The 23,342-nt window shown below is 38.7% G+C and overlaps 1 non-coding gene across 1 annotated transcript; it reads left to right on the plus strand.

Moving 5' to 3' along the window:
- The first annotated feature begins 1,044 nt into the window (after positions 1 to 1,044).
- Positions 1,045 to 1,152, plus strand: LOC131828291 (U6 spliceosomal RNA). The gene has a single exon (XR_009352317.1). It is a non-coding gene; the product is annotated as a U6 spliceosomal RNA (small nuclear RNA).
- The last annotated feature ends 22,190 nt before the right edge of the window (positions 1,153 to 23,342 follow it).

Here is a 23,342-nt window from a genome sequence, read left to right on the forward strand (position 1 = left end):
ATGGGCAGAAGACATGAACAGACACTTCTCAAATGAAGACATACAAATGGCTATCAGACACATGAAAAAATTTCATCATCACTAGCCATCAGGGAGATCAAATTAAAACCACATTGAGATATCAACTTACACCAGTTAGAATGGCCAAAATTAGCAAGACAGGAAACAACATGTGTTGGAGGGGATGTGGAGAAAAGGGAACCCTCTTACACTGTTGGTGGGAATGCAAGTTGATGCAGCCTCTTTGAATAACAGTGTGGAGATTCCTCAAGAAATTAAAAATAGAACTTCCCTATGACCCTGCGACTGCACTCCTGGGTATTTACCCCAAAGATACAGATGTAGTGAAAATAAGGGCCACCTGTACCCCAATGTTTATAAAAGCAATGGCCATGGTCGCCAAACTGTGGAAAGAACCAAGATGTCCTTCAACGGATGAATGGATAAGGAAGATGTGGTCCATATACACTATGGAGTATTATGCCTCCATTAGAAAGGATGAATACCCAACTTTTGTAGCAACATGGATGGGACTAGAGGAGATTATGCTGAGTGAAATAAGTCAAGCAGAGAGAATCAATTATCATATGGTTTCACTTATTAGTGGAGCATAACAAATAGCATGGTGGACATGGGGAGTTACGAGAAGGGAGTTGGGGGAAATTGGAAGGGGAGGTGAACCATGAGAGACTATGGACTCTGAAAAACAATCTGAGGGGTTTTAAGTGGTGCGGGGGTGGGAGGTTGGGGGTACCAGCTGGTGGGTATTAGAGAAGGCACGGATTACATGGAGCACTGGGTGTGGTACAAAAACAATGAATACTGTTATGCTGAAAATAAATTAAAAATAAATTTTAAAAAAAAACACACATTGAGATACCACCTTACACCAGTTAGAATGGCCAAAATCAACAAGATGAAAAACAACATGTGTTGGAGAGGATGTGAAGAAAGGGGAACCCTTTTACATTGTTGGTGGGAATACAAATTGGTGCAGCCACTTTGGAAAACAGTGTGGAGATTTCTTAAGAAATTAATAATATAGTGCTCGCTTCGGCAGCACATATACTAAAAATTGGAACGATACAGAGAAGATTAGCATGGCCCCTGCGCAAGGATGACACGCAAATTCATGAAGCGTTCCATATTTTTTGGAAAGAACCAAGATGCCCTTCAATGGATGAATGGATAAGGAAGATGTGGTCCCTATACACTATGGAGTATTATGCCTCCATTAGAAACGATGAATACCCAACTTTTGTAGCAACATGGATGGGACTGGAAGAGACTATGCTGAGTGAAATAAGTCAAGCAGAGAGAGTCAATTATCATATGGTTTCACTTATTTGTGGAGCATAACAAATAGCATGGAGGACATGGGGAGTTAGAGAAGGGAGTTGGGGGAAATTGGAAGGGGAGGTGAATCATGAGAGACTATAGACTCTGAAAAACAATCTGAGGGGTTTGAAGTGGCAGGGGGGTGGGAGGTTGGGGTACCAGGTGGTGGGTATTATAGAGGGCACAGATTCCATGGAGTAGTGGATGTGGTGAAAAAATAATGAATACTTTTATGCTGAATATAAATAAATTAATTAAAAAAAGAATAACTTTCATGGAAATTGAAAAAAAAATTAATAATAGAGCTACCCTGTGACCCTGCAATTGCACTACTGGGTATTTACCCCAAAGATACAGATGTAGTGAGAAGAAAACCCATCTGTACCTCAATGTTCATAGTAGCAATGCCCACAGTCGCCAAACTGTGGAAAGAACCAAGATGCTCTCCAACAGACAAATGGATAAAGAAGATATGGTCCATATATACAATGGAGTATTATGCCTCTATCAGAAAGGATGAATACCCAACTTTTGTATCAACATGGACAGGACTGGAAGAGATTAGGCTGAGTGAAATAAGTCAAGCAGAGAGAGTCAATTATCATATGGTTTCACTTACCTGTGGAGCATAAGGAATAACATGGAGGACATTAGGAGATGGAGAGGAGAAGTAAGTTGTGGGAAACTGAAGGGGGAGACCAACCATGAGAGACTGTGGACTCTGAGAAACAAAGCTGAGGGTTTTGGTGGGGAGGAGTGTGGGGGGTTCGGTAAGTCTGGTGGTGGGTATTAAAGAGGGCATTATTGCATGGAGCACTGGGTCTGGTGCATAAACAATGAATCTTGGAATACTGAAAAAATAAAATAAAATAATAAAATAAAATAAAAAGCAAGCAAACAAACAAACAAACAAACAAACAAAAACAGCTGTCTTCTAAAAGCCCTCTTTTACTCGGGAGGTCAGGAATGGCATGGGAGGAAATGAACACCTGCCTGGCCAGCCTGGACAGCAAACAACCCTGGCTTGACACATCTGCCCCTGATTTCCCATTCCTCTGAACTCTACATTCATATCATCTCCTCTGTCTTAAACTCTATCCAAAACAATTCCTATTCCTTAGTGCTTTGCACAGACAGTTAATACTTTAACAATTTCATTATCTTTCAAAAGTATATGACAATTAAATATGGATTATTCTTCCATTGGCTGATCTTTTGTGACTATGTCATTTGTTAAATTTTTAAAGATTTTTTTTTAAGTAATCTCTATACCCAGCATAGGGCTCAAACCTACAACCCTGAGACCAAAAGTCACTCGCTCTACCACTTGAGCTAGCCAAGTGCCCCAGACTGTCATTTAAATGTCAAAAAAGCAATATAGCTATCTAAGCCTTCCTATTTACGACTTGAATCTTTTAGAACAACGTAAAGGTAGTGCTATCTAACAGAAATTTCTGCAATAATGATTGTGTTCAATATCTGCACTGTGCAATAGGATAGCCACTAGCCAATTTCTATTAATCTAAATTTGAATAGCTGCAAATGTCTGTTGGGCAAAAGAAAGAGGCAAAAACCACAAGTCCAGAAGGTCCTGGCAAAGCAGCCTATGTAACATAGTAAGGAAATGCAGCTGGGATGTTCTTAACATAATGCAAAATAGAAGTCTCAAAGTTATGGTTCTCAGGCAAGAGGCCTTCATCACCACATCAAGAAAGCAAGAGCCAGGGCGCCTGGGTGGTTCAGTGGGTTAAGCCACTGCCTTCAGCTCAGGTCATGATCTTGGGGTCCTGGGATAGAGTCCCACATCGGGCTCTCTGCTCAGCAGGGGGCCTGCTTCCCTCTCTCTCTCTCTCTGCCTGCCTGTCTGCTTGTGATCTCTCTCTGTCAAATAAGTAAATAAAAAAAATCTTAAAAAAAAAAAGAAAAGAAAAGAAAGCAAGAGCCATAACGCTGTTTATGCAGTGGGAGCTTATCTAAGACTTACTATTGTAGGAGAGGAAATAACTTTTTCTCTACCCTCTTAAGTTTGGTATCTGAGACCCGTGAACTAAACTGACAAAAGACAGATTACAGAAGAAAAGGCATACCAATTTTATTTGATATTAATATTTTAATTTTTATATGTGCATAGAGATCTTCATAAAAAAGAAATGAAGAAAATGAAAGGGGTATTTATACCCATGGGGCTTATATACCATTTTAACAAAGAGTCATACACTTATAGAGAATTGGCAAAAGAAAAGGGATTCCTAGGGTTGGTAAATTGTGTGGAGGTAAATACATGGGGGAAACTAATGGAAGATAAAGGTAATTGTAGTAAGCGTTATTTGTGTGGACCCAACTCAGTGCTTTCTGTCTCCAGTAATGTTTGTTTTCCCCCACCCTGGTATAAAGGAAGAGACAGGGAATATCATCACAAAGGGAAATGTACATCCTGCTATGAGGCAGAAGGAAGGCAGAGATCTCCTGCCTTTATTGCTTCATAATCGCCTTCAACTCAAAACAATTCTCCTGCAAAAGCAGCATATTTTGATGTGGCACATTCTGATCCCCTTCCCTATCAAGACTGATTTTTGCCTAGGCATAAGTCGTTTGTTTTCTAAGATCATTTTCTTTCCCATTTCTTCCCTGTTGAAAGCATGTGTGTGGAAATATCATGGGACAGCTGTACAAAGTTCAGCCCTCGCAAAGATAAGCTCCCACCTCCTACCATTTTTGAGACTTTTGCCTTCCTTGTCTCTAACTCACCTCAAATTTGGACTCTAGAAATCTTTATTAAGGCTTATTTTTCTGCTGACATCATAGTAATACATTGAAATACATAAGATTATAATGGTCTGCCACACATATTTATTCCACACCCACTATGTTCATGAGTTTGCACTAAGTACTGAAAACGCACTGGCAAACAAAGCACACTGACTCCGTGCTTGTCCCGGGTGAGCTTAAAGTTTGATGCATAAGACAAACAAAAGTAAAGAATTTTTTTTGAACTGGAGTAAGGCTCTTCAGGAAAAGAACTGAATGCAGAGAGAAGAGCAGGGAGGGCTACTTGAGTGGGGTGATGTGGGGTGAGTTAAGGAATGCCTCCCTGGAAAGGTGAGACAGGAAGTACACAAAGGAGCTAAGGAGGTCAACATTAGAAAGAATGCAAAGGAAGGACTGTGGGAAGGCGCACCTGAGGGAACAAAAGGACAGAGGTACCCAAGAGAAGATGAAAGAAATAGATAGGAATGCGTTTTTCCAAGTCTTGTAGTTCTGAGATAGGTGTTGCGATTTTATGCTAAGTGCAGTAGAAAGCTTGGAAGCATTTTGGAAAGAAAATGACATGATCTAATTTACACTCTGAAAGAGTAGTTCTGGCCGCTATATAATAGAGGGAACAAGAACAGATGCAGGGAGAACATTCTGGAGATTACAAAGTGCCCTTGTAAGTGCTATTTGAATGACTGTAACTATTCCCACAGCATTCTATAAATAATTGCTGTCCCACATGAACCATTTTTTGAAACCCAGAACTGTATCAGTAGGTTAAGAGAGTGGGTGCTGAAATTTCCTCACAAATCAGCTTAAACCCTGAGACTGATGCCCGGGATTCACAAAACTGAGAGACTACAATAGCGTGGTCAGGCATAAGTGATGAGAACTCTGAAAATGAGAAGAAAGAACAATCCAGAGACAGATGAAATTACAGCACTTTCTCGTGACAGGAGACAAGAAGTTATTATGAAATCTAATTTTTTTTAAAGATTTTATTTGACAGAGAGAGACACACAGCAAGAGAGGGAACCCAGGCAAAGGGAGTAGAAGAGGGATAAGCAGGCTTCCCACTGAGAAGGGAACCCGGAGCAGGGAGCACTGAGCAGGGAGCCCAATGTGGGGCTCAATCCCAGGACCCGGGGATCATGACCTGAGTCGAGGCAGACACCTAAAGACTGAGCCACCCAGCTGCCCCCATGAAATCCAATTCTCAAAGGGGGATGTGACTCAGACCCAAGAGCACACAGCTGCTCAACAGCATGTGTCCATTTGGAGTTCTGTATCATACTTTCCTCGTCTAAAAGATAGACTTGGGACACCTGGGTAGCTCAGTGGGTTAAAGCCTCTGCCTTCAACTCAGGTCATGATCTCAGGATCCTGGGACGGAGCTCACATCCAGCTCTCTGCTCAGCAGGAAGCCTGCTCCCCATCCCCCCTGCCCCTGCCTAATTGTGATCTCTGTCAAATAAATAAATAAAATCTTAAAAAAAAAAAATGGGCATAAACTAGGGTTTCCTGATCATGGTGGAAAGGTGAGGATTCAACAGCTAGCAAATATGAGTACTTGGAACAGTGTCTCAAAAACCGTAACTGGTTCATAACCCATACAAATTTTAAGTACATTTAAATAAAGTCTCAGATATCCCCCATGTTTTGTTCTGACTTCAAATAATAGCAATTCCATATGGCCATCTGGGAAAATTTAAGATTTGCAAGGTCATTTTAATATAAATTTTATTGACTTACATGATTTAACTGCCCCATTTTATTAACTTTTATTTTTTTCTTAGTTATTTTACATACACCCGGTACCTCCTTTAGAAATCTTGCTTATCCATTATGTGTCTCCCTCTTGAGTTTAATAAGATATTTACTCTTAATAATGTAATAATTCTAGGTAAAACAGTATTGCATGGTTTGAAATTTATTTTCTGACTCAATAAAATATTTAAGTCTCTAGATAGATCAAGGCTCTATCTTACAAGGCTAGGATCAACCTAGAAAATAATCACCTTCAAGATGATGAGTAAAGGTCTTAAGACATTAGACAAAACAGAGAGGCATGCTTTTACTTCGAAACATTTTTGGGAAAGGTTAAAAAAGCAAGTATTTTTATTTGAAGGATGATTCATATTGCTCTTTCAGTGATTACAGATCAGTAGAAAGTGTTTCATTACATTTCAATACCTAACTTGTAAATCAAATAGCTGTTGGGGTCATAAGTATTTACAATGTATAATAAATTTTTCAGTTACAAGTGCTAATATGAATCAACATTAACATTTTATTCTTTTCCTTCACAAAGGGATTAAGGAATTGAAATCCCTTTAATTGTGACTAAATCCTATTCCGAATTTGAATGTGCTCTTATGGAAATTTTAAAGCCCTAGAAGTTTGAACCCAGTCTCCTTTTAAAATAAATGTCACTTATTTCTTGCAACTTTCTTTTAATAATTGTTTAAGTTATTTAAATGCATGCAGACTTCTTACTGAGTGCTAAAAGTAGGTACCAGCACTAAGGGTAAAATTAAATGACTCATTTCCTTTACGATCAAGGCAGCAAACCTTTTCTTGTTATTATGTTGTGAATTCCAGCAAGTAACTCCACAGCCATATATTGAATTTTTTCTTCTTTCAGACATTCACATTCCAAGCTCTTGTATAATAAGTGAACTGGTAACATTTTTCAATAAACCTCAAAATTTCATTTGGAATGCCCTGCAGCAAAGACAATACTAGCTATTTCCTAGCAGAGGGGTGAGCCAGTTTAGCCTTTCTAAAGTTTGACATTTAAAAGAAGTCCAGAAACATAAATTAAGAACATCTTAAATTAATGCTGTAGGTTAAGACTGGGCCAAGAACACATTTGCCATTAACTATTTTTTTAAAACTCTCCTGCTTGAAAGAATTTACCTTCTTTCCCAAACAAGGTACCCTCTTGTGAGTAAGCTGGAAATGTAATTTCCAAAACCACAAAGCACATTTGCTCTTTTTCTACAAATACAACAACTCTGATACCTCTACTTATATCATGACCCATCATTCTATTGAAAAAGGAAAAGATGGGGCACCTGCATGGTTCAGTCCATTAAGCATCTGCCTTCAGCTGAGGTAGTGGTCCTGAGATTGAGCCCCAAATCAGGCTTCCTGCTAGGGAAGCCTGCTTCTCTTCCCTCTCCCCATCCTCTGCTGGTGCTCTCTCTGACTCTCTCTCTCTCTTTCTCAAATAAATGAATAAAATCTTAAAAACAAACAAACAGAAGCTCTACAATGGTAAAATCTGGCAGCTAAATGGTGATTTTCAGAGTCAGGAACTGAACATCACTAATGAGCTCTACGAGTCCTGGTAATCATTCAAGAATTTTTTGAAAGCTTAATAGGACGACATGATGGTCATTCATTACAGTGAACTTTTGAATCTCCTTTAAAATCAACTTCCTTGCTCCTTTAAAATCCTACCCAAGATCAGTTTGGTTTTAGATGGAAAAATATTTTAACCCATTGATCACTAATAAAAACACGATCTTTATATGTTTGGTGCGTTGCATTTCTGGTTTCTGGTGCAGATAAAGAAGACAGCAAGATATCAATCTGTTGATAGGACATCCCAAAGGATGTCATATTTAAGTGTCATATTTATGAGATGAATTAAGGCAATGCTATGTGTAATACCAACTATTAAAAATGATACCCAGTCGCAGTATAATTTTTGAAGGTATCTTTCACTCTCTCCCTTTATCTTCTACATTCAATCTGTCACCAGGCACCACCATTCTTCTTCATCATCTACCTGCCTTCACTGTTCTTTCTTCTCCTTCCCCAGATTCTCATCATCGTACTCCTGAATAATGATAATATTCTCTTAGCTCAGTGAATCTCAGACATCAGTCTGAGGAGACAGGCAGGCCAGGGACAAAGTTTTAGAGGTACAAGAGAAAATAAGAAAATAAGAACAATGCAGTAAGTCTTTAATAATACCAAGTGGATTCATTTTAAAGTTCTGTCCTTGGCTCTGGGCAAGTGTCCTTTCTACTAATTTAATGTTAAAATTTGATTCCTTTATGAAATTTTGGAGATAGCATGTGGCCATTTACTTTTTATTCTTTTAGTTTTGTTTTTGTTTTTTTGGTTTTTTTTCCTTAACATCGCTCCTTAGCAAAACAAATATTTGACAACTACACATTAGTTCTCAAGAATAATTTTTGGAAAGAAAAAGAATTTTTTTAGGAACTTTACTAAAGGATGAAATTCAAAATTTCTGTAAAACAGTAGTAGCTGATCACCCTGAGTCAGGTTACCTCCTTCAACATCCACACCCCAGGATCAGGCCAAACAGATGTAATGAATAGCATGATGATGATAGTTAATTTGAAAGTTGTTAAGAGAGTGGATCTTAAAAGTTCTCCTTGCAAGGAAAAAGTATGTAACTATGTGAGGTGATGGATATTAACTTATCTTATTGTAGTGATCATTTTATATTTACATATATAAATGCATCAACATATATCAAATATCAGTATATCCATCATACCATAATACCATTATGTGGTAGGATGACCTTACACTTACACAATGTTGTATGTCAGTTACACCTAAATAAAATTGGAGGGAAAAAGAAACTTCAACAGCAATTTGCTGCATTCAACATGCATTTCCACACCCACAGCAGCCTCTGCAACTGGCCTTACTGTACCTACCCACACACTAGTGAGCCAGGCAGCCTCACCGTCTCACACACACACTAGCTTTCCAGCTCCAGATTTGATTATGCGCTTAATTTCTGGGAAAACAAACAGAACAAAACAAACCACCTCATTCTTTCCCCAGTTTGGATATGCCTGACACTAAAAAATTCTTTTTTTTTTTTTTTAAAGATTTTATTTATTTATTTGTCAGAGATAGAGCGCGAGCAAAAGCGAGCATAGGCAGACAGAGTGGAAGGCAGAGTCAGAGGGAGAAGCAGGCTCCCCGTGGAGCAAGGAGCCCGATGTGGGACTCGATCCCAGGACGCTGGGATCATGACCTGAGCTGAAGGCAGCTGCTTAACCAACGGAGCCACCCAGGCGTCCCTAAAAAATTCTTTTTATTTCTATAAGGGGTTGCTCATCCTGGTTACCTGTTCTAGTTCCCTTCTAGAACCAAATTCTCTGAATTCCTATTCTTCCTATTCTACCAATTAATCTTAATCTTATTGTCTCGACCATTTCCAGGAGTCTGTGCCTATTCTCAAGGAGGCTGACTTTGAGAAGGATTTTATTAATATAAATTTGAACTGGGAAAGGCAAAGCCAGACTTCTGAATCCAACTGTTCACGTATCTAGTACTTTAATGTTTACAAGTATCCAGAAAGCCTACATTTTCATTTATCAGCTATATATCAGCCTTACAGATGGTGTCCCGTAGACTCACAGACACAGATAAATGAGCCAGGGTGCCCCCAAATTTTGTTATGAATATTTCAGGACGCACTGAAACTTAAATCAACAGCCTGGGACTTAAGATAACAATCGTATCCAATTGCTCTTCTCACCATTTCTACGCAAACTTCTTTAACCTCCTCTCATTGCCAAAGACAATTAAACAGTCATCTCTATGTTAGGGATAACGTAAACGTATCTGTTCGGAACAGAGAGGTGAAAGGGTATCTATTAGAGTGTAGGATGGTTCCTAATTGCCAGCCTATGCCCATTTAATATCTAAACGCATTCAATAACAGTTTGATAAGGCATCCACATAACTCTAAGTTATGGAAAATGCATGGTCCTGTAATGTTTTAACAAAAATGTCAGTTTAAGAAATAGATTTACTTTGAAGAGTCACTGTACCTCTGTTGTTCCATGTGTACATGTGCTGCACTCATTGTAGAAACACCTCTAAATCATGATCGGAAAGGCTAGAGTTGAGCAAACACATACTCACAACCTGTGGCAATGTGAATGTGGCCATTTATCTTTTTCTCTGAGTTTCAGTTTCTTCATTTGTAAATGGGGGGGGGGGGTTAAATACCTTTCAAAAAGTTGTTTGAGGATTAAATGAGGAGATGTCTGTGAAAAATCTCTGTCATATTATTGCATCAATATAGGGAAGTCTCAAATTGAACAAGCCTTCATTATATTTGTGTTCAAGTACTGTGTAAGTCAAAAGGGAAAAAAAAATAAATAAAAGGTACGTTGCCTGCCATCAAAGTCCCCACCAAAATAAACAAGGACAGGAAAACACTTTGCCCACCTTCCTAACTTGCAACCAATGGTAATACTTCAAGTGACACAAAACATTTTTATTGTACAACTTTCTGTTTACTGCTAACAAAAATATATTATTTCTTATTCAGTGCAGTTTGACTGACAGGTTCAATTTTCTCTTCGGCTAATACAAAATGAACTACTCAGCAAATAATCGTGCATTGTGTCAAAATATAAAATTAAAGAGATTCATGCAGGAAGTAAAACAGAAAAAACTAATTATATGTGGTTTTCATGAAAAATCTCCTTGGCATGAGCCATTTCAGTAGACTTACGAGGTCAAACATCAGTTTGCTGTGGGCTGAAGAGGTAAAGAAGTGCAAATTGAAATTACCTGCCTCTGTTTTAAGAAGTCCCACTGACAGGGGTACCTGGGTGGCTCAGTGGGTTAAGCCTCTGCCTTCAGCTCAGGTCATGATCTCAGGGTCCTGGGATCGAGCCCCACATTGGGCTCTCTGCTCAGCGGGGAGCCTGCTTCTTCCTCTCTCTCTCCCTGCCTGCCTCTTTGCCTACTTGTGATCTCTGTCTGTCAAATAAATAAATAAAATCTTCAAAAAAAAAGAAGAAGAAGAAGAAGTTCCACTGAGAAAGGATGGAGGAAGCTGTGATCAAATCTCAAGGAAGCCTTACGGAGGCCGCAAGGAGGGGACGAAGGAAAGAGTACGGAGGTACAGAAGTTCAAAATGAGCAGGGAAAGGGGAAGGGACAAAAACTGATGGGATCAATGCCAGTTGCTGATGTTTGTGAATTAAACGAGAAGCAAGGAAATGTGAGAGCAAAAGCCTCCCTTACTTCTACTACAGCCCAGACCTGTCATTTTTCTTCAACTGCTAACCATGCCAAAGGGACTGTTTTCTTCATATCGTGTAACTTACTAAAATTACAACTGACCTCCTAAATGCCAAATGAACACTTTTCAGTCTCTGTCTTGCAATGAATACTTGCTGTCTTTGTCCTCTTGAAACCTCCATCCATTCTCTTTTCATCTCCCTGAAAGTCTCCTTCCCTTAAAGCCCTCGAGGTATCAGGAGGATCCAGGAGGTTATTGTGCGGTACAAGGAGTTGGGTGGCGTATCCCCAAAAGAGTGTATTCCTTACTTACGTGGCAAGTCTCGGGCAGGTTGTGAGAGCCTTGGCTATTGATAATCACTCAGGGAGACAGGGGGACAGAGGCTGCATCTCAACACATTTCATAATCTTCACGGCAAGAAGAAGGGAGCCAGCTGACTCATACGATGCCTCCTAAAGCTTCCGCAGGCCAGTGACATGCATCACTTCTGCTCATATTCCAGTAACCTGAGCTAGTCGCATGGCCATAATCTCACAAAGGCCAGAGACGTGAAATACTTCTCTATGCCCAGAAAGAAAAGAATGGGAATATTTGCCAACAGTCCCTATAGCTACACCCTCTCCCTCGCTCTGTAAATAGTGCACAAAATTAGATTAACTTCCTTTTTCCACTGTGTACATTCTTCCTGAGTGACCTCATTCACTTACTTATGAGAGTAACACCAAATTTACATATATTGCCCAGAAATCTCTTATAAACTCAAGACCCATTTATCTCTCTGTGGATATCCCAAAAGTACCTTTAATTTAACGTGTAATTGTAAACTAATCACTGCTCTCACTACCCTAGCCTGTCTCCTATTAACCATTTGCTGACTTTCCCTCCTATTAAACTATGATTTCCTTTAAACTGTGTTTTAGTTATGCTTGCATACCCAGGACAGAGCAACACATGAGTTCTGGGAGGATACAAACATTCAGTCCACACCTGCTATCAAAGAATTTGGATTTTACCCTGAGGGAAATGGGGAGCCATTGAACTGCTGTGGCTTGCTATTTTAAGAGCAATTTAAAGGAGAGTATATTAGTTATCTATTTCTACATGAATTTCCAAAACACATAGCAACTTAAAACAACAAGAATTTACAGTTTCTCAGTCTCTATAGGTCAATAATTTAGAAGCAGCTAAGCTAAGTCATCCTAGCTCAGGGTCTTTCATGAAGTTATCATCATGAGATGTCAGTAGAGGCTATAGCTCCAAGCTCAAATGAGGTCAGATGATTCATTTCCAAGATGGCTGACCCATATAGTTGCTGCCAAAAGGTGTCAGTTCCCTGTTGGCTGTTGGTAAGATATTTTTTTCAGTTCCCTGCCATGGGGATTCTTTGTAGGGTTGCTTAAGTGTACTCATGGCATGCCCACTGATTTTCCGAGAGTAAGTGATCCAGGAGAAAGAGGATAACACCACAATGTCATCAATGACCCCGCCCTCAGAAGATGCACACTGTCCCTCATGCCTTATTCTATTCATTAGAAGCAAGACTTTAAATCCAGCCCATACTGAAGGAGAAGGGAATTAGGTTCTACCTTTTGAAGACTCAGAGTTGGAGAATATACTTTAAACCTCCAGAGAGGGAAAGGGTAGAAACAGGGGATAAGGCAGGAGGCTAGAACAGGGAAAGGTGATATGAGGTAGAACAGAGTTGTAGCAACAGAGATATTAAGAACTGACTGGATGGTTGCCAGAGGCAAGGGGTGAGAAGCTGGGCAAAATGGGTGAAGGGGAGAGGGAGATACAGACCTCCAGTTATGGAATGAGTAAGTCTGGGAATAAAAGGCACAGCATGAGGAATACAGTCAATGACATTGTAATAGCGATATCATGGAACAGATGGTAGCTATACTTGTGGTGAACATAATGTATAACCTTGTCAAATCACTAAGTGGTACCACTGAAACTAATGTAACATTTTGCATCGACTGTACTCAAAAAGAAGAAGAAAAACAACAACAACTTATTGGATTCTTGATACATTCTGAAAATAGAGCTAGCAGGATTTACTGAGGGATAAGCAAGATGAGGAGTATAAGAGAATGAGAGAAGTCAAGAAGTGGCTACAAGTTGCTTGGCCTGAACAACCAAAAGGATAGAGTTATCACAAAGTGAGATAAAACCAACAAAGTAGCAACTTCTGGGGTTAGTATCAGCATTCCATTTTGGACATTTGAAGTGAGACCAAGAGGGAGTAACTGATAAGACTGGAAGAAAACAAAGTCTGCTGTCCTAGTAGAAACACATATGTGTATCAAGGGGAAGGCAGCAATTGAGGGTCAAGGAAGACAGGACTAGAACTGACCAGGGAATTAGGAAAGTGCAGGACAAGGAACCTCATCTGATGCCATTTCAGTGGGATGTGGAGAGAGAAACTGAAAGGAGTGAGCTCAGAGAAAATGGAAAAGGAAGAACAATCTACCATTAACAGTTAAAGAGCCTAGGCACAAGTGCAAATGGAGGCTAACATACATTCTCATCTTTTAACCAGTAATTACATCTTTATTTAGTGAAGAATATGATGTTTCAGGAATTTCATGTGACCTATCCAAGCTGAGGGTTTGATGAGAAAAATTTTCTTGCTCGTTTTCCTTATTTTGATCAATAGTTAAGTCATCATTAGTTTATTAAATTTATTAATTCATCATGTCCTATTCATGATTTTTATGTGAGTCATACTCAAAAGAATGTTTCCTTTGTTTCTAGCTTTTAAAAATGTAAGCAGACTGCCTCTTTGTAAGTTTTCTATTCCTTTTCTTTTTCTTTTTCTTTTTTTACCCTCTAATTTTCTTCTTTCTTGGGCCTCACTTTTGAGGGAAGTGCTTTAAAAAGTAAGACTCTATTTTTTCCTATTTTTATTCTACTTTTATCACCATGTTGACATATTCATCCCCAATAACTTAAAGAATTAAAAAGTAAATAGGGGTGCCTAGGTGGCTCAGTAAGTTAAGTGTCTATCTTCAGCTCAGGTCATGACTTCAGGGTCCTGGGATGAAGCCGGCATTTGGCTCTCTGCTCAGTAGGGAGCCTGCTTCTCCCTCTCCCTCTGCCAGCTGCTCCCCCTGCTTGTGCACTCTTTCTCTCAAATAAATAAATAATTTTTTTAAAAAATTAAGAATTGTAATATTTTTCAAAGTGTTCAAATGTATATATATTTGTATCAAAAACATGAGTTAAAGTGAATGTTAAAAACTGAAATATTATTACTGACATATTTTCAAATAGTTTTTCTCTTAAAATACTCAAAACTGTCTCTTAAAATTAAGTGAAAACTACTAATAGAGTCAATTTTAAAATCAGAACTATTTAAAGTCAGTAGTTTATTTTTAAATTTAATTAATAACCATAATTAATTACAGTTATTGATATTAATCAACATTATTCAGTACTTTGGAAAAGTAAAACCATTCCCAGTTCTAACCCTAAATAGCCATCTAGTTGTCAGTGTGGTGTCATAATTAATGTATAGTATATCTAAATGTAAATACCCAGTAATTGTGTTTACGAATAAAACAAATTGTTTATCACTCTAGACATTCCGCAGCAACCATGTGTAACCATCAAGAATACTTCACTAGCTCATGCATGCCTCCAAACCACACATGAAGGGAGACAAGAAAATGACAGCAGGCACTATGGGACCCAGCATTCACGTGGACAGGAAGGCTTTGGTAAGTTCACTTGTCTTTCCTCTCACTCACTGTTTCCTCTGGTCACATTCTCCCCATTCCCTGAAGCTGTGGTCTTTCCAATGTGAACACCACAACACACCACTGTCACAGCATCTAGCGTTAAAGACTTTGGGACAAGAGAAGTAGGGAAGTTTTCCCTGTGTCTGAACAGTGGGAGTCCTGAGCATAAATGCTTTGTAACTGCATCTTGACCACAGGTATTCTCTCTCTCTCTCTCTCTCTTTCCCTCTTACTCACCCCCAGACCCGAGAGAAGAGAAAGGGTCACAAATGCCCCATTTTGTTTCAGTAGTAACCCAGTACCCTCTACAAACTGTTAGATGAAAATGACACAGTCAATACTGAGTGAACTAAGAGGTTGGGCATGCACAACTTTTTGGAGAGTTGAAGACTCTCACCTTCATTCAGGTAGAGGACTGAGAGCAGTGTGATTAAAATCTGAATATTATTGGGACACTTGCATTCAGTAGAGAACAAGGGGCAGGAAGAAGTCTTTGAATGATCTTTCTTAGCCTCCTAAAATTTCCATTTTATTGCTATTTCAAAAATCAAAGTAAAGTCTATCCTAAAATGGAAAGTCATCTCTACTTTTGACAGATAACTGTTTTCTAGTTAAAGGTCTTTAAAAAATAAAAATAAAGAGGAAGATGTGGCAGAGAGAGAATCCCAGGCAGGCTCCACACCCAGTGTATAACCTGACTTGGGACTCAACCTCATGACCCTGAGATCATGACCTGATCTGAAATCAAGAGCCAGATGCTTAATCCACTGAGCCACTTCATTTATTTTCAAACTGTCTGTCCTATCTCCTTTAGTCTTTATTTCTTTCAGTTCCTATAGACAGGCTAAGTTATATAATTACAACATATCTTCCATAAGTAGCTGTTCATAGGGAGAAATTCTATAGTTTTGCATATATTCTAATTTTTGGATTAAATCATACAGAATTTTTTAAACAGTTGAGATCCAAAATTTAGCTTTTCTGGGGAAAAAAAAATCTCTTCTGAGAAGGTGGTATACTTTTTTTTTTAATAGCCACTGTGTTCCATACTTAATTTTATGAAAGGTTTAGTCCTCCATTGAGCACATGATAAAACTGATCCCAGATGCAGTTTTTATTTCACTAAATGCAATCTGAAAATGAACATGCTCTTTCATTTGGGAACAAAATTCAATTATAAAGAAACAGAAAAATACGATCTGAGATCAATAGCCTATTACAGTGCCAGCATGAAGGATAATTTCAGTTCAGTTTAATCTACTGAAATATGTGGTTATATACTGTTTATTGTTTGTGCATTCCTACATGAGAAGTGACATACATTTAGTTTAGTTTTATGGGAATACAAAGGATATATGTAGAATTGAGTAGTGTTCACAAACGTAATAGAAAATTCAAAACCAACAAGCTAACAACCTATAGCAAAAAAAAAAAAAAAAAGCCTCAGCAAAATATATAGATCCTATTTTTAAAAAACAATAGAATTTTTATATCCAATAGTTTCATTTTAATGAAATTTATATATTTTAGAAGTTGATTGTCAATGGAAATGCTCTGTCTCTGAACTGAAAATTAATTTTAAAGATGCATATTTCAATTTCATAGATTTGTTTTAAAGGTATGAGATTTAAACAGATTATATAATCCACTTCTGTGCTTTCTTGGATGAACAAACAGAGGTCCAGAGAGGACACTGAGTGACTTGTTAGGGTCAATCAGTTAGTTAGTTAGGGTAAGAAGTGTGCTTTCTTGGCTGGTTAGATGGGATAGGAAGCCTCCATATTAAAAATGTCTCTGACAGGGCTCAGGACATGCTACCCCATGTACAGAAACTTGGCATGTTAAATATTTTAAGCTGAAGAAATCTGAGGAACGGTGTGTTAAAATAAATGTCCAGGCACAGGACTTAGATAATCACCAACTTAGATAATTTTTAGGTATCCAAAAATGATCAGTTTGACCAGATATGTAGCCAGTGCCCATTTTCTGAGTTATCCATTTATTTGTTTAAATGTTTTACTTATGAAAGTAATGCATGTTTGTTATAAATAATTCAGACCAAAGAAAAGGCCTAATGCTTTGTTTCACAAATACTCTCCATTATACGGCTATTAAATGGCATAATTCTCTTAAACTACATCATGTCCAACTTCATGGTCTTCTTCAGAAATTTCTCCCTCCATCACAAATATTGATTCTGATCAAGGACTAATCTTTAGTCAAACACATTCTCTTGGTGTTTGTGAAAAACTTCGTCTCTTGCTAGGATTTAATCACAGTGATTTTATAAACACTAATACAGGAAGTGAAGTCCAGGTACCTGACATTGCTAATGTCCTCAGCTATTAAGTTTCCTCATCTCCTTAAAAAAAAAATTTTTTTTTTAAATAATCACCATGCAACATGGGGGCTTAAGTGGGTAGGAGAAGAATAAATGAAACAAGATGGGATTGGGAGGGAGACAAACCATAAGTGACTCTTAATCTCACAAAACAAACTGAGGGTTGCTGGGGGGAGGGGGTTGGGAGAAGGGGGTGGGATTATGGACATTGGGGAGGGTATGTGCTTTGGGGAGTGCTGTGAAGTGTGTAAACCTGGCGATTCACAGACCTGTACCCCTGGGGATAAAAAATATACTATATGTTTATAAAAAATTAAAAATTTAAAAAAAAATCACCAACATAAAGAAGAAATAAGAATGTCATCTGGATCCCTAAATCCTTCTGTGTTCTACAAAAACATAAAATTCTCTACATATTCCTTTCTGATTTCTTCTGTCAATATAAGGTACTATTACACTAATAATCAATGGGGTGATGCTTCACAAAGGAAGCCAGATGGACCACCTATGTCAGAATCACCTCAGCAGCTGGTTAAAACTGCAGATCACAAACCTCACCCTCAAACTTTTTGATTCAGAGTGCTTGATGGTAGAGCCAGGAAATGTGCATTTTTTTTAAATAAATAGGGATTTTTTTGGAAATTTTTAACAAGCTTCTCCAACCCCACAGCTGGTTTCAGGTGATTCTTATCCACAATAATTTTCAAGAACCATTTGGTAAGTCTTAGCATCAGTCCTCACTGTCTCACAAAACCTGGTCTAGATAGAGTATAGTATCACTAATAAAATGGAACATAGGCTTCTTTGGGACTCTCCTCTCTCTCCTAGAAGAGCACAATAAACTAAAATTTGTAGTAAATACAAATTTAATTAACCTAGAAAGAATGAAGACAACATAAGTTTCTGCATAAGGTCTCTCACTTTTTGTCTTACCTCTATAAAAACCAACGGTATTCCTTAGATGCCCTGGAGATTCTCCTCTAAAAACTGCCCACAAAACAAATTTTATGTGTCTTCATACTGTCCCAGATAACAGAGTTCCTTTTAAATGTACTCAATCCTAGGGGCGCCTGGGTGGCTCAGTGGGTTAAATGTACTCAATCCTGCCCTTGTTTAGCTGTGAACTGAATATTCTATCTTTAGCAAATTACAGTCAACCTCTACTTCTTAGATACATTCACACAACATTAAAGCACACTGCATTAAAAATAAAATAAATAGGGATGCCTGGGTGGCTCGGTGGGTTGAGCATCTAGGACATGATCTTAAGGTCATGAGATTGAGCCCTAAGTGGGGCTCCACACTCAACATAGAGTCAGCTTGTTTTGTTCCTCTCACCCTGCTTCTCCCCCCATCCATGCTCTCTCTCTCTCTCTCTCAAATAAATAAATTTTAAAAATAAAAATAAAATTTTAAAAATAAAAATAAGATAAATAACTTTCTTAAGATACTAGAAAGTCACAAAACCTATGGAGAGTAACAAAGCCAGAGAAAGGCTAAAGAATGCCAGATTAGTGGGATTATGGACATTGGGGAGGGTATGTGATTTGGTGAGTGCTGTGAAGTGTGTAAACCTGGTGATTCACAGACCTGTACCCCTGGGGATAAAAATATATGTTTATAAAAAATAAAAAATTTAAAAAAAAAAAAAAAAAGAATGCCAGATTAGGGAGTAGAGACTATAATTTTAAATAAGGTAGTTAGAGAAGGCCCCACTGAGAATGTAACATTTGAAAAATGAAAACAAATATGGTAAGAGACTGGGGCATGCAGATATTAAAGGTAGAGCTTTCCATACAGGAGGAACAGAAGATGCAAAATCCCTGAGTTCAGAATGTACCTAGTATTTTGGAGAAACAGGAGACCAGTGTAGCTAAACAGGGTAAGCAAGGAAGACAATAGTAGGTGAGGTAAAGAGGTCAGGAGGAAAAGACAGGAAAACAAGATAGGAGCTTGTGAACCAGAGTTAGAACTTTAACTTTTGCTCTGAGGGACACAGGGAACCACCGACTGTTTTGAGCTGAAGAGCATCATGACCTCACATTCAAAAGCATCACTCGGGTTGAGAATAGATTCTAGGGGGACGCCTGGGTGGCTCAGTGGGTTAAATCGCTGCCTTCAGCTCAGGTCATGATCCAAGGGTCCTGTGATAGAGTCCCGCATGGGCTCCTTGCTCAGCAGGGAGCCTGCTTCTCTCTTTGCCTCTGCCTGCCTCTCTGACTGCTTGTGTACTCTCTCTCTCTCTCTCTCTCTCTCTCTCTCTCTCTCTCTCTCTCCTTCTGTCTAACAAATAAATAAATGAAATATTTAAAAAAAAAAAAAAAAAAGAATAGACTCTAGGGGCACCTGGGAAGCTCAGTAGGTTAAGCATCTGACTCTTGATTTCGGTTCAGGTCATAATCTGAGTCATGAGATTGAGCTCTGTGTTGAGCTCCATGCTCAGCAAAGAGTCTGCTGGAGATGCTCTCTCTTTCTCTCTCTAAAATGAATAAATACATAAATATTTTTAAAAAATAGACTCTAGGGACACAATGGTGGAACTAGTGACGGCAGTGGTGGTAGTAGTGAGAAAGAGCAGGATTCTCAGATTTGCTGGTGGGGTTGGTCTAGATTGTGAGAGAAAAGGAGAAGTCAAGGATGACTCTATGGCTCTTCAGCCTGAACAACCACAGGATGGAGTTATCATCAACTGAGGAGGAGGCTTCATTTGAACATGTTAAGTCTACATGTAAATTAGACATTCCAGTGGAGCTGGTGAATAGGCAATTTAGTATAGGAGTTAGGACTTCAGAAGAAATCTTCATACTAGATGAAAGGATCGGGAAATGTCAGCATAGGAATGATATTAAAAATCATGAGTCTGGCCATGATCACAAGAAGAGTAAGTGTAGCTACAAAAGAGAATGCAAGGCTGAGCCCTTACCACACACCACGTTGGGAAGTTGGAAAGATGAGGAGGTGCCAACAGAAGAGACCAAGAAAGGGCAGCAAGTGAAGTAAGAAAAAGAGGAGAGGCGATCAGTGGTGCTGAATGCTGTTGACAAGTCAAAGAGGACGAAGATGGAGAATTAGCTACTGCATTTAGCAACATGGAGGTTGTTGGTTACCTTCAGAAGAACAGTTTCAGCAAAAGATTCTGGGTGAAAACACATGGCAGTGGGTTTAAGAAGAATGGGAAGAAAGAAACTGGAGGCATTTGAGAAGTTTTGCTAGAAACTACTCTGAAAGCTCGCTCTGTCTCCCGCTGGTCTCTGTCATGTGAAGACCAAGCAAGAAGATGGCCTTCTGCAAGCCAGGAAGTGGGCTCTCATCAGACACCAGATCTGCCAGCACCTGAAACTTGGACTTCCCAGCCTCCAGAATTGTGAGAAAGAAATGTTTGTTTTATAAGCCATCCAGTCTATGGTAATTTGCTATAATCTAAGGCAGGACAGAAAGAACACCTTGTTATTTTATGATGGAAAAATTCACAGCAGGGGCAGAACCAGTGACTTAAAAGAGAAGTGAGAAATGCTGTAGTAGGCCTGAAGAGACAGGATCTAGTGCCCTAGCAGTAGTGTTTGCCTTTGGATGGAAGATCAGACAATTCCTCTATAGGTACAGAAGTGAAAATAGAGCAGATAGTCACAGAAGTTTGTAGGTGAGAAAACGTGGTGATGGAAACATGTGAAAGTTTCCTTCAGAGTCCTTACATTTTCTTAGTGGGAAAGAAAGCCAGGATACCAGTTGAAGAGTGGGGTTAGGGGGCAGGCAGTAGGGAGGGTTACAGCAGATTCATCAGTAAATTCTCAAACGTCTACTACTCCCGAAATGAGCAAAGAAAAGAATATCTCCTTAATTTTCTATAACTCATTTAATGCTTTTTTATAACTTATTTACTATTTCCTCCCATTTGGAGGAAATTGAGAGGACAGAGATTTATCTCAAAACTGCCAATAAACAGTTTCAATTTAAAGAGACTCTATGATATATTAAAAAAAAAATTCAATCAACTCAAAGTTTAACTCCCTATCAAAGCTGTTCTCATCCTCCTTTTCCCAAGCTGGCACTGGAGTATAGGAAAGCTTACCGAATTCAGGGGATTATCCTGTACAAGTAGCCTGCCATCCTTGTGCTGATCTCTACTGCAGGATGGTTGGTGTGACCCTCGAGGATACCAAATTGTGTGACTGAGGAATACAAGGTCTGTTTTCTTTGCTCAGTCATAGCCTGATGAGACTCCACCCTCCACCTCACTCAACTGGCAGTGACTGAACCCACAATCCGGCCTTGCTTGCTGAGCACATGTCCTCATAGGGTCTGGGGATAGGTCCCATAAGTGTCTAACCTCACCCACCACTGCAGCAAGTTCCCAGCAAGATCCCTTCCAGACAACAGCTGGACTGTGGGCGGCCAAGAATGCTGCCTCAGACTCCTCTCTCTAGCCACCTCCATCACCCATTCCCACACTACTACCTCCCATGGGGACACACAAGCCACCCTAAATGGCAGCCTCATACCAACATTCAAAAGAGAAAGGGAAAAAAAGCTAGTCTATTTTTGGCTGTCTTGTGAATTTATCAGCCAGAAGAAGGACACCTGTGTCTGACTACCTCTTTCCTTCATATTCTGAGACCATTAAAAACAGACTTTCTCCCTTCCTTCAGGCAGTCTTCCAGAGCACAAATTCCTCCTTTTGCTTTCAGTCTGAACTTTCAGTCAGAACTTTACTTCTCAGTCTGAATGGTAGAAGAACTGTTATAAGAGAAAATATGTGATCAGAGTCCTCTTGGCATGGTTCTAAATAATGGAAGCCCCAGGTGAACTTAGACCTGGGGATTACTAAGATGGAAAATGTATTGGTTGAGTAGCCTTGCAGTATTACCCTGTCATCCCAACAACTACTTTCTACTTGCTCTGTGTAATTTCGAACCATTAAAAATCCCTGACTCTCCTCAATAGTTGTCATTAAAATGGTGACTTTTTCAAAGCATTTTTCATTCCATGATTGTTTTAGTTGTTCATGTTTGTTGTCATCACTGTAAATTTTGCCTTATTTCTACACTGAGGTGATTTCTCAAAAGGCACAATTTTTAAAAACCAAATCAATAAATAAATATGCTTTATTGCCATCTAAACTGTAAACCCAAAATATTATAGCAAGTGATTATGTTGAGATTATTTATGCATTCCCTTTTAAAGGTCACTCCTCTAAATTGAAGGCTTTCTATCAAACTGACATTGCCTGTGTTTTGCTCATCATTGTTTAACCTGTAACAACCTATTTTTCCTCTTGGGAGAAGAAAACCTCATTAATTCACATTAATACACACAGGTTTGACAGCCAGTGCTGCTAGGAATTCAGTGTTTATTAATAATTATGTACCACAACCTCACTGAGAACTTATCTTTTTCCAAACACACTGAAAACATGGAAGCATCTCTTCACCAAAGAGGCTTTCTTGAAAGTTAACACTGTACCTAAGGGATCAAAATATTTAATCCATTGATTGTTCCTCTTCAGTTCAAAATTTAATAGGCGAATTCATTAATCATATAGAGTTGTTTTGTGAAGAAGGAAATCAATTTATTTGTGCTGAATGTATTTTTGTGATGTGAGCTCTTTTGGGCTCATCTACAAATATATTGGAGGTTAGGTAGAATGGTAAGGTCGTTGTGTAGAAGTCTTATAACAGAAAAGCAAATATAAATTTTTTTAAGTTTTAAATTTTATAGTAGGAGAAATTTAATGATGTTGTGTCTATAACATCCCAAAATCTTATATTTTATTATAGTTTTTATGTTATATTTTATTAGGAGAATGTTTCTATTAAGATTTTGTGCTTTTAAAAAAATATTTTTATTGATTTATTTTTGAGAGAGAGAGTGAGAGTGAGAGCATGAGCAGGGGGGAGAGGCAGAAGGAGATAGAGAAGTAGACTTAGGTTGAGCAGGAAGCCTGATATGGGGTTCAATCCCAGGACCATGAGACCAGAGCTGAAGGCAGATGTTTAACTCACTGAGCCACCCAGGTGCCCCTCTGCTTTTTTATTTCACGTTGAGCAAAGAAAGATTTTAGAAAATATTTTCTAATCTAATGACAAAACTATTTATATTTATGAAGTTTACATCTTCTTACAAATGCCCTA

This window comes from Mustela lutreola, chromosome 3 (assembly GCF_030435805.1).
Source record: "Mustela lutreola isolate mMusLut2 chromosome 3, mMusLut2.pri, whole genome shotgun sequence".
Taxonomy (NCBI): domain Eukaryota; kingdom Metazoa; phylum Chordata; class Mammalia; order Carnivora; family Mustelidae; genus Mustela; species Mustela lutreola.